The sequence below is a fragment of the Natator depressus genome, chromosome 4, assembly GCF_965152275.1.
Source record: "Natator depressus isolate rNatDep1 chromosome 4, rNatDep2.hap1, whole genome shotgun sequence".
Taxonomy (NCBI): Eukaryota; Metazoa; Chordata; order Testudines; family Cheloniidae; genus Natator; species Natator depressus.
In genome coordinates this window covers 90,268,301-90,278,886 of record NC_134237.1, presented here as the reverse complement: position 1 = coordinate 90,278,886, position 10,586 = coordinate 90,268,301, and the positions used below count along the sequence as shown (strand labels likewise).

The window sequence follows — 10,586 nt, the reverse complement described above, 5'->3', positions numbered from 1 at the left end:
ATAAAAACAGCAGGTGGAAAAATATATGATGTTTTCTTCATGATGTTTCCAACAGATTGTTTTTGGGTATTTAGTCCCACCATGGAGCAGGCCAGGAATCCATTGGAGGATAGGGTCAACTTTATGGCAGTTCCTAATCTCAACTGCCTTTCTTAAAGGGTCTGAAAAGAGAATAGATATTTTCCCAGATGCAAAGGGTGGTTATCTGCTAGTGTTACATTGTCTCTCCAGCTATTGCTACAAAAAAGTAGTAAGTCTTACCACCACCTCTTATAGCTGAATATGATGCACAGAGAATTAAACTCTACTGTTAGAAATATTGGCCCAAATTCATCTCCGAACATGGCCACCTTGGTTAACTGGTGCCATTAAAATTACACTGGGTTGTAGTGAGAAAGTATTGACAGTCTTTTGAAACAAATGTTCTTTTTATTCTTTCCTTTGAGACTGCTATTTCAGTAAGAAAACAAAACAAAGCCGAAGCACCTTAGTTTTTTGTAGTTAAAATATAACAAGATTTTTTAAAAAATGAAAGATTACAAAATGAAATAGATGCAAATATATTCACGCCAAATATAACCCGGCCTGGCTAAGTCAATAAAATGGATTTATATTTTTATGGCAGTAGCAGTTATCAGGTTTATTCAATAAACAGTCTGTTTTGAACAGCCTTTACAATCAGTTTGGTGCAATACCCTAGGGGTGCGATTATCTCATAATATACCTACTCCTGCTTCTACTCTTCTGCTTAATTACATGTCATAAATCTTTGTTCCTTATGTAAATTAGTAATTTTGTACAAAACATAACAACAAGGCACCTTTTGCATATGGAACTACGCTTCATCTGTTTACATAATATTTATCTTTAGTGGTGCTCCACTCAATTAAAAATATTCCCTGGCTTCTACCAGGTGGAAGCTTGCATACTGTTGCAAAAACAGTCTCTTCACCAGGTAGTTTATTCAGCAAAGAAAAGCACTGGTGAATTTTACAAGTTTGTTTCTTAGATATGCAAAATGTGCTTTATAAGTGCTAATTATTAGGCATTTTGCACAAAAATCTGAGCCAAACCCTTCAAAGTCATTAAAATATGCAATTTACCAAACAAGAACAAACATAACATAAAATTAAAGTTTGTAACAAAACTGCAAAATGCTGTTTGTCTCTGGCAAGGCCATCCGATGAAGTGAGTTATAGCTCACGAAAGCTTATGCTCAAATAAATTTGTTAGTCTCTAAGGTGCCACAAGTACTCCTTTTCTTTTTGCGAATACAGACTAACACGGCTGCTACTCTGAATACTAATGTTGTTTGCCCTCTTCTCCTCCTCCAGATTTTTTTTTACTCTAATCTATATATGCTAATTGTAGGGAATATAACTTCTGGAAACAAAATTAAGAGGATATATTGACAGTATGTGGGCTGTAAATGGAACCTGATCTATTTTCAGCATGATTTTAAAATAACCCTGTAGTTGCATGCAAATTGTAATATAAATTCATGAAATCATTTTTTATTACAGTAGCATCTAAGGGTTCAAATCAAAATCAGGGTCCCATTGTGCTAGATCAGGGGTGGGCAAACTTTTTGGCCCAAGGGCCACGTCTGAGTATGGAAATGGTATGGTGGGCCATGAATGCTCATGAAATTGGGTTTGGGGTGCAGGAGGGGGTGAGGGCTCTGGCTGGGGGTGAGGGCTCTGAGGTGGGGCCAAAAATGAGGTGTTCAGGGTGCAGCAGGGGTCTCTGGGCTGGGGCAGGAGGAGGAGGAGCAGGATGAGGGACATGCCGCTGCTCCTGGGAGTGCGTGTACGCATGGAGCGGTCCCCGACCCTGCTCTCTGGCTGGACCACGGGAGCAGCTGCAGCTCCACTCCCCAGCGGGAGCTCAAGGGCCGGATTAATTCGGCTGGCAGGCCAGATGTGGCCCACGGGCTGTAGTTTGCCCACCCCTGTGCTAGATACTGTACAAACGCATATGTAATAGACAAGGTTCCTACAATGAATGTCCCAGTCCTACAAATTATTCCATGTGGGTATATCCCTGCAGTCATCTATCTGAGCATAAGGTTTGCTCACATGGTGCACCTGCCGAGACTAGGCCTAATTTGAAAAAAGATGTAACAAATGACCATGACAAAGTAAGGAAGTAGGGAGATAATGAATATAATATCAAATAGTGGCATAGTTCTTGCACAACTTGGTGGTTCCAACTCATCTGAAAGACTTTTTTTTAAATACATAAAAGTCTGCAGCACTTTCTAATCATCATTTCATGTCAGCAATTAGGACATATATGGGTAACTTTCTAATCTATCTAACTTTTTATACCGTCACTGTAATATCTGAGTGCCTTCCAGTACTGCATTAAGCTACATGACTGCAAATCTGTCACATTGTTTGTGCTCCCAGTGGAATAGAGTTTCTTGTTTTGGTAGTGGTTTTTTAAAAATACACCTGTTTCTATGTGTTATATTAGAGAAGGTAAGGTCAAAGAAATGTACTTTGCACCTGGAGCAGAAAGTGATGCAGTTTATGATAGTCCTTAATTCCCAGAAGAAGGTTGTTTCCCACAGATAAGCTTTACTCTTACTACTAAGGTTAAGATTTTGTCATAGTTATTTTTAGTAAAAGTCACGGACAGGTCACGGGCAATAAACAAAAATTCACAGAAGCCCACGACCTGTCCATGACTTTTACTAAAAGTAACGGGAAGGACTTCCCTGAGGGGGATGGGACTGGAGCCCAAGCCCTGCAGGGGGGATAGGACTGACAGCCCGAGCCCCACCACCCACAGGGGACTCCAGCCACCGCTGCAGCCACTGATAGCTCCAGCCCTGCCATTGCAATAGGGGCTGAAGCCAAAGAAGTCATGGAGGTTCGTTATGGAATCCCTGACCTCTGTGCCTAAACCATATCCTTACTTATTACTGTTCCTTCGTGCCAGAGGAACAAAGTTTTCAACTGTCTTCATCTCAGAGCTTTAAATAACCTTTTAGGCATCCTGAGCCCAGGCCACAGAGTGCTTTGAAGATAAGGACTGAGACCTTAAAGTTGATTCAAAATTCTATGGGAAGTCCATGTAGAGTAGAGAACAGGTGTGATGTGCTCATGGTAGCCTGTGTTGCTGAAGAGACGCGCTGCAGCATTTTGTGCTAATCATAGTTGTGCAAATTTGAGTTTTCTAAGTGCTAAAGGTTTCATGCCCGCATCTATTGCATTGTGGTAGTCCAGCTGAGAAGTGACAGCATGAATAACTGAGGCCAAATCCTTGTCCTCCAGGATGAGATGGAGTCTCCTAGCTAACCGGAGATGGTAGAAAGTGTTATTTGTGGCTGTTGTAGGGTGAGAGCTCAGCTTCAGCAAATCCACGAGTACACCTGACCATGGACTGACCTGACCAATTGTGGATGTGAAAACTTCAGTCACAAGGGACTGCAGGATGGCTGCAGACTCCTCAAAATACTTTCCTCTGCTGACCAGCATCACTTCCTTCAGTACTATTCAGCTGGATTCAAATCAGTGACTTAAAGGTGAAAGGTTGCAGAGTAGCAACCATGTTACTCTGTATCCACAAAAAGAAAAGGAGGACTTGTGGCACCTTAGTGACTAACCAATTTATTTGAGCATAAGCTTTCGTGAGCTACGGCTCACTTCATCGGATGCATTCAGCTGTAGCTCACGAAAGCTTATGCTCAAATAAATTGGTTAGTCTCTAAGGTGCCACAAGTACTCCTTTTCTTTTTGCGAATACAGACTAACATGGCTGCTACTCTGAAACCTGTCATTAGACTGGTTTCAGAGTAACAGCCGTGTTAGTCTGTATTCGTAAAAAGAAAAAAGAAAAGGAGTACTTGTGGCACCTTAGAGACTAACCAGTTTATTTGAGCATGAGCTTTCGTGAGCTACAGCTCACTTCATCGGATGCATAGCATATCGTGGAAACTGCAGAAGACATTATATACACACAGAGACCATGAAACAAAACTTCCTCCCACCCCACTGTCCTGCTGCTAACAGCTTATCTAAAGTGATCATCAAGTGATCATCAAGGAAGGCCATTTCCAGCACAAATCAAGGTTTTCTCACTCTTCCCCCCCCACACACACACACACAGACACACCTACAAACTCACTCTCCTGCTGGTAATAGCCCATCCCTCTTTGAAACCTCTCTTTATAATGCGCATGATAATCAAGGTGACAGACACCGATCCCCAGCTCGTTTTCAGAGCTCTTACAACCCCGGCGAGCCTGGGGCGAGCCTGGCGGCAGCTGTGACCACACCGAGGTCTCTTCCTCAGCGGCTACCCTCTGGCTGTTTGCTGCCAGCTCCCTCTCGGCGGGGAAGGGGGAAGTCCTGTTTTCCCGCCCCTGGCGATCCCCCAACGCCCGACGTTTGTGTCACGCCATTGATGATCTGGTACGTCCCAGGCCGAGGCCCGGCCCCTGGCCGCAGCCAGCCCCGAGCAGCATCAGCTAGCGGCCTAGCCCAGCCCCCCGCTCGGCGGTTAGTGCCGGGGGGCCCGAGTCTTCGCGCGCGCGCCCTCTGCAGCGGCTGCCGGGCGGGGCGATGAGTCTGGCGCCAACTAACCCCGCCCCCCTCGGGTCTCGGCCGCTCAGGCTCAGCCAGCCCCGCACTCGCAGCAGCCTGAGACTCGCGTCGGGCGGGGAGGGGGCAGGACCACACTCGCCGGGTTGGCTTAGGTCACGTGCCTCCTCTCCACCAATAGTTGCGCACTAGTGGACGGCGTCTCCCTGTGCCACTTGACTGTTCCCCTAATGGTTGCCCCGCCCTCAAAGCGCAAAGATGAGCGTGCGAGATCTCGCGGTAACTGCCCGCCAGTATTTAAGCTCTGAGGGGGCAGGGGCTCGGTCTCTGTCCTCGCTCCTCGTCCTGCTGGGTGAGGTGACTCCTCAGTCCTGCTGAGGGCCGCGCCGGCTGGGCAGCAGGGACCGTGCGGCCTGACTCCTCCATGGGCAGCTGGGTCCGGGCCGGGGGCGGAGCGCTCCTCGCCCCAGCCTGGCGGGGCCGTTCCGCCCGGTGGGGGCGGGGGACGCCGCTCCGGGGACTCGCGCGCGCCTCTCCGACTCTGCCCCGCCGCCCCAGGTCGCCGGTGGATGCGGGAGCCGGGTGAGGCTAGCCCTGCGGGTGGCCGCTCCGGAAGCGCGTCCGACGCGGTGGCAGAAAGGACGAGCTCTGCGCAGGTAGAGACGGGCCGGCTCGCGTGTGCCGGCGCCTTGCCGCGGGGGGCTGGCGGGTGTCGGGGCTGGCGGCGAGAGGCCTCCACCCCAGGCCGGCTCGGGCTGACCGATGCGTCCTGCGCCTCGGATCGCTCCCTGAAAGCGGGGGGCTGGCTTGTGCGCTGGGCGTTGTTAGCGGGACTGTGCTGCCCAGCAGGGCCGTGGTCTTTCTCCTAGCAAACACTGGCGATATTACTGTAACAAACTAAAAATCTTCATCCACTGATCTCGCCCTCCGCTTGGCTCCTTGAACAATTAGTTTACAAACTGCGGAGCTAACTGTTATGGCAAAGTATTTAGCATCTTTTTTTAACGGAGTCTAGTCCTATGTCTCACTTCAGAGAGACACTGGCACATTGAAATTAACATTTTGATAGATTACTGTGTTGTAAACACTTAAAAATCACGGGGGAAGCAGCTTGCACAATTAATGTTCATTTAACAAATTGCATTTTTTCTCCATGTGGACAATTAAAATTGAGTACGGTAACCCGTTTCGTTTACTGGTTCTTGTCCATCACACCGTGGATAAATTCTTTAGTAAAGCTCTCCATTGATCCTTTTTTTAAAAAAGGAAACATTTCTGCTGTGTATTGGGTGGGGGTTTTGGTTTTTTACTCCGTTTAAAATAGTGTCCCTGAAACCTTTAACAGCGTTGATTCTTATGTGTAACTATTGCCACATGCTTTAATCGTTACACTGCTTGAGTACCTCATGTATGCTGTTACAATATGTATCTATGATTACAGTGAAAAGTTACTAAGTTTTGAAAGGTGAACTTCCACTTTTTAGATATTTAATAGCCACATTAAGTATGAATTAAATACAAAATTATCTTTAGAATAAAAAATCTATTGCAGAAACATGGCTATGATTTTTTAACTTACTAGGGCTGACCATGGATTAAATGGCTACCAGTTTAGGAAAGCAAATATTTTTTCCTAAACTTGAACCATTGACTTTTTGCTTTAGAATCTGAATTGATTATTAATAGTTGGATTGTATACAAGGGATTCTATAGAATAAAACCTAAATTATGGCTGGCTGTTATCACTAATTTTAAAAAGTGAACTTACATTCATTATTGAAAATGTTGAACTTTAAATGTTTTAAACATAACATAGCAACGTGTCCTTTAAAATATTGTGCAGATAAATGGTCACACGTGACTGAAATGCTCATGAAGACACCTCTTAGGAATGAAGAAGTTCCTCTGCTGGAAAGTAAGGGATTCTAATTGAATGAAAGTTAGTAGTTTGCCTTGATGGTTACTTTGTGGTAGATGGTTGGTTGATAAATTGTAGGAATTTTTATGAAATACCTACAAATCAACACTAAATTACAATGAGTTTGTTGAGAATAATATGTTAAAGGAATTTTATGATTAGTAATATTTCCCCTTTTTTGCTTTGCCCTCTTAAGGCAGACTGTGCTTTAAGTGGCCAACACAGAGGGGTATAGTAATTCTCTCTAAAACCCAGAGGTGAGATTAAAACTCTTCTCTGGATCCTGTCGGGAGGAACAAACTCATGAGAAATCCATGTAATGTGTTTCAATTCCTTTTGAATAAAATTGTATCTGTTTTCTTCAGGTTCATTGACTTGAACCATGGGTGCTAGCATCAGATTATCATGCTTAGCTTTACTTTTTGGTGTTAGGGAATTACTTGTGATCACATGAAGTTTTTCCTGGTTTCAGAGTCCTCCAGAATATATTTACAATTATCAGGTGCCTAGATGTACTTCATAGAACTTGCAAGACACTAACACGAATCTCCTTGAATGTGAAACTACCCTTAAAGAGTGACAAATTCCCAGGTATGTAATGTAAATAGGAGCATCAGACTGAGGTGGGTGGGGACATATTTGTCACCAGTTGAAGTAAATTTGTGTACCTAGCCAACTTTCCAAGGCGCTTTCATGGAAACTTAACTGTGCCTCAAGAAAATAAACATTTCAGTGTAAGATTGTCTGGGAGTCCTCTGCATCATAACTTTCTTTTGCAATGAACATTTACTAGTAATAGCTGACAGTGTAATTCACTTTAGAGGTATAATTCATGTCACATGACTACTCAATTCAATTTATTGGTGTAAAGTAAGCTATAAACTTGGTAGCTTGACTTTCATTCTTGGCTCTCTGAATGTTGTCATAGCACTAAAAGGCCTTGTCTACATTACAGCTAGATTTGCTGATTTGGCTCAATTTTAACATACCTTATAGTTTAAATCCTAGTGTGAACACTCTAAAATTGAAACCTGGCTTAAATTGATTTAGCTGACCTCCACTTTAATTGGAAATGGCTGAGGAAAGCTGGAGGCATGATGACAAATATATTGCAATTGTGAATTATTTTGCTGGTGATGAAACTTTTTTCTTCCACAGGGAAAAACGAACAAAATATAAGGGATTCAAACTTGCAGCTCCTGCTTTGGTGAAAGTGTGGTAGTGATTACAGACAACAATTAAATGATTATGGATGAAATCAGTAATGTATAATATGTAGAAAAACAGTAAGATAAGTAATGGCTAGAAAAGCACAACAGTTGATCACTTCAGTTTGCATGGTTAAATTTTTGACTCGGCTCATGTTTCAGTTCTGAAATGGAATAAAACTAGTCATTCATCTTTGAATAAGTTGTCTTATTTTTTGATTTTGAGACAAAATTAGTGTTTGGGGAATATTTTTTACACTATATTCAACTAATAAAGAATTTTGAAGTACAATGTACCTGGGCATTTTTGCATACAAATGCAGCAGAGCATTTGAAGCATGAAGAGGAGGAAGTGGATGAACCTGAAACATTAGATACAGTTCCTATCCCAGCATCTCATTGCAGATGACTCAGACCTTTTCAGGCATGAGTATTTCTGCTTACACCTTGCATATCTGGGTTACAATCTAGTCAATAGGCCACTTACACACTGAGACAAACAGGTCACTTGTGGTCCACAGATTGAAGCTGAAGTAATTTATCAGGTGGGGCAGATTCCACCAATTAATGACTTGGGGAAACCCTGTGTAGTCAAAATATAAAACAAATTACAAAACATAATTTACCCTAAGACACTAAAATTAACCTTTGTTTTAGGGTAGAAAGACACACCAACCTTAGTCACCTTTTGTGAAAAGTCAGTCTTCATAAAACTTGAACACACCTTAATGTTTTCGTAAGAGTGGTTTCCTACAGACATTTACGTAGTAAAATAGAAAAGTTTGCGAAGTGCTGTCCTTAAACTTACTCCAATTGGCAAATGAAGATAACCTGTGCTTCAATCCTGTGTTCTTTGTAGTGGCAGGCCATAGAAGAGTGAGTTACAAGCCTACTCTGTCACTCTATAAAGAAAGGGGTGGAGCATGCTGTTGTATATTGTCTTCCTTAGTCTCAAAACTCATCTAATGGCCTTGCAATTGTCCACTGAATTAACTAGATAAAGTAGTATAACCAGGCATTTGCCTATGACCAACAGCTTGGGATAAGGGGTTCAGGTTGTGGGAGGGAGCTTACCTTGGGTGGCTTCCAGTAAGCGGCATAGTGGGGGTGCTAAGGCAGGCTTCCTGTGCCCTGGAAGTGGCCTGCAGCAGGTCTAGCTCCTAGGCACAGGGCCCATAGGCATAGGAAAAACTATTCTCCCCCCTACTGTTACTTGCACCTGCCTGTCAGTGGTTTGAAATAGGCCACCCTGACTACTGCTACAGAAGTGATTTTTTTTCCTCCTGTTGATAATAGCCCACTGTAATTGAATTGTCTCATTAGAACTGATCCCCCCCACTTGATAAGGCAACTCCCATCTTTTCATATATTGTGTGTGTGTGTGTATATATATCTTCCTACTATTTTTTCCACTCCATGCATCTGATGAAGTGGGGTTTTAGCCTACAAAAGCTTATGCCCAAATAAATTTGTTAGTGTCTAAGGTGCCACACGTACTCCTTGTTTTTGCTGATACAGGTTAACACAGCTACCACTCTGAAACTTGTATTGGTGACCCCTTTCACACAGCAAGCCTCTCAGTGTGACCTTCCCTACTCCCTCCCCTTATAAATTAAAAACATTTTTTATATTTAACACTATAAATGATGGACACAAAGCAGCATTTGGAAGTGGAGACAGAGCTCATGATCCCTTGAGGGGTCGCCATCCCCAGTTTGAGAGCCCATGCTATAGAGCAAACACATCATTTAGATATGCAGTCTTGACTTAAAGGAATGGGAAAGCCACCATATCCCTTAGATAAATTGTTTCAATGACTAATTAAGCCAGTTTATAAAAATTCATCTCAGATTTGTTGTGCACAGTACAGTTTTGGAGGGCTTGGCTGGATTATGTATATTTTTTCTTTTGGGCACGTGTTCCACTTTAGCTTCTTATATGGAGTTTCAGAAGAGGCTGTGCACCTGATGAATAAACTGTTAATGAGGGGATAGTGCATTTTCTTTTCATGTCCACATTACATCCTAGGTAATATGCAAAAAGAAAAGACAAATCTTGAATAGTACTTCAAAAAAAAATTGGGGGGGAGGAGAAAGGACCATTAGTAGATGGAGACCATACTAGAAAAAATGTAAATTGTTGAAAGCAGTGTAGGAGAATCACCAAAACGTAACACTTGAGAATTAAGACCTAAATGCTCAAAAATAAGTTTAATTTTTAAGTTTCAGAGTAGCAGCCGTGTTAGTCTGTATTCGCAAAAAGAAAAGGGGTACTTGTGGCACCTTAGAGACTAACAAATTTATTTGAGCATAAGCTTTTGTGAGCTATAGCTTGCTTCATTGGATGATGTAGCTCACAAAAGTTTATGCTCAAATACATTTGTTAGTCTCTAAGGTGCCACAAGTACTCCTTTTCTCTTTAAGTTTTTGGGCCCAAAATCCAGACCCCTTCCCTACAGTACTGCTGGGAGCTTTTGGAGTAAGTATTCAGCACATTAGCTAGCGCTGCCATATTGTGCTATAGATTACCTTTGCTAGCTATAATGAGAACTAAAAAGGGAGCTCTAAAATATCTTGTAATATTGGGTTTTACCAGCTTGAATTAATGTCTTCTAGCATAAGATCCAACAATCATGCAAGTAGTTAGAGTTGGACTTTGGAAAAAATGCCTTTTAAATGTTAAATTCTAAGATACCAACTCCTTAACTATCTATAAAACCAGGGTGAGGAGGTTGGCCGATGGAGTCTCCTGCGACTGCGGGGCCTATTTCCGATCCTCCGTCTGTTCACGCCTCCGGGCAGAGTTCCTCTGGGCGGTGTCCACCGACTCCCTTGACGCCTTTGAGGAGCGGTGGGCGCTGTCCGGGGTCCTCTGCTTGGTGTCCCCGTCCGGTTCCCTTTTTTTGACCCT

General features: G+C 43.2%; 1 long non-coding RNA gene and 1 other non-coding gene across 2 annotated transcripts; both read left to right on the top strand.

The window, feature by feature from the left end:
* Positions 1-4,977: 4,977 nt before the first annotated feature.
* Positions 4,978-7,917, top strand: LOC141985915 (uncharacterized). The gene is made up of 4 exons (XR_012639062.1): positions 4,978-5,206; positions 6,394-6,465; positions 6,941-7,059; positions 7,627-7,917. It is a non-coding gene; the product is annotated as an uncharacterized LOC141985915 (long non-coding RNA).
* Positions 6,652-6,769, top strand: LOC141987028 (small nucleolar RNA SNORA26). Its single transcript, XR_012639424.1, has one exon. It is a non-coding gene; the product is annotated as a small nucleolar RNA SNORA26 (small nucleolar RNA).
* Positions 7,918-10,586: the final 2,669 nt, after the last annotated feature.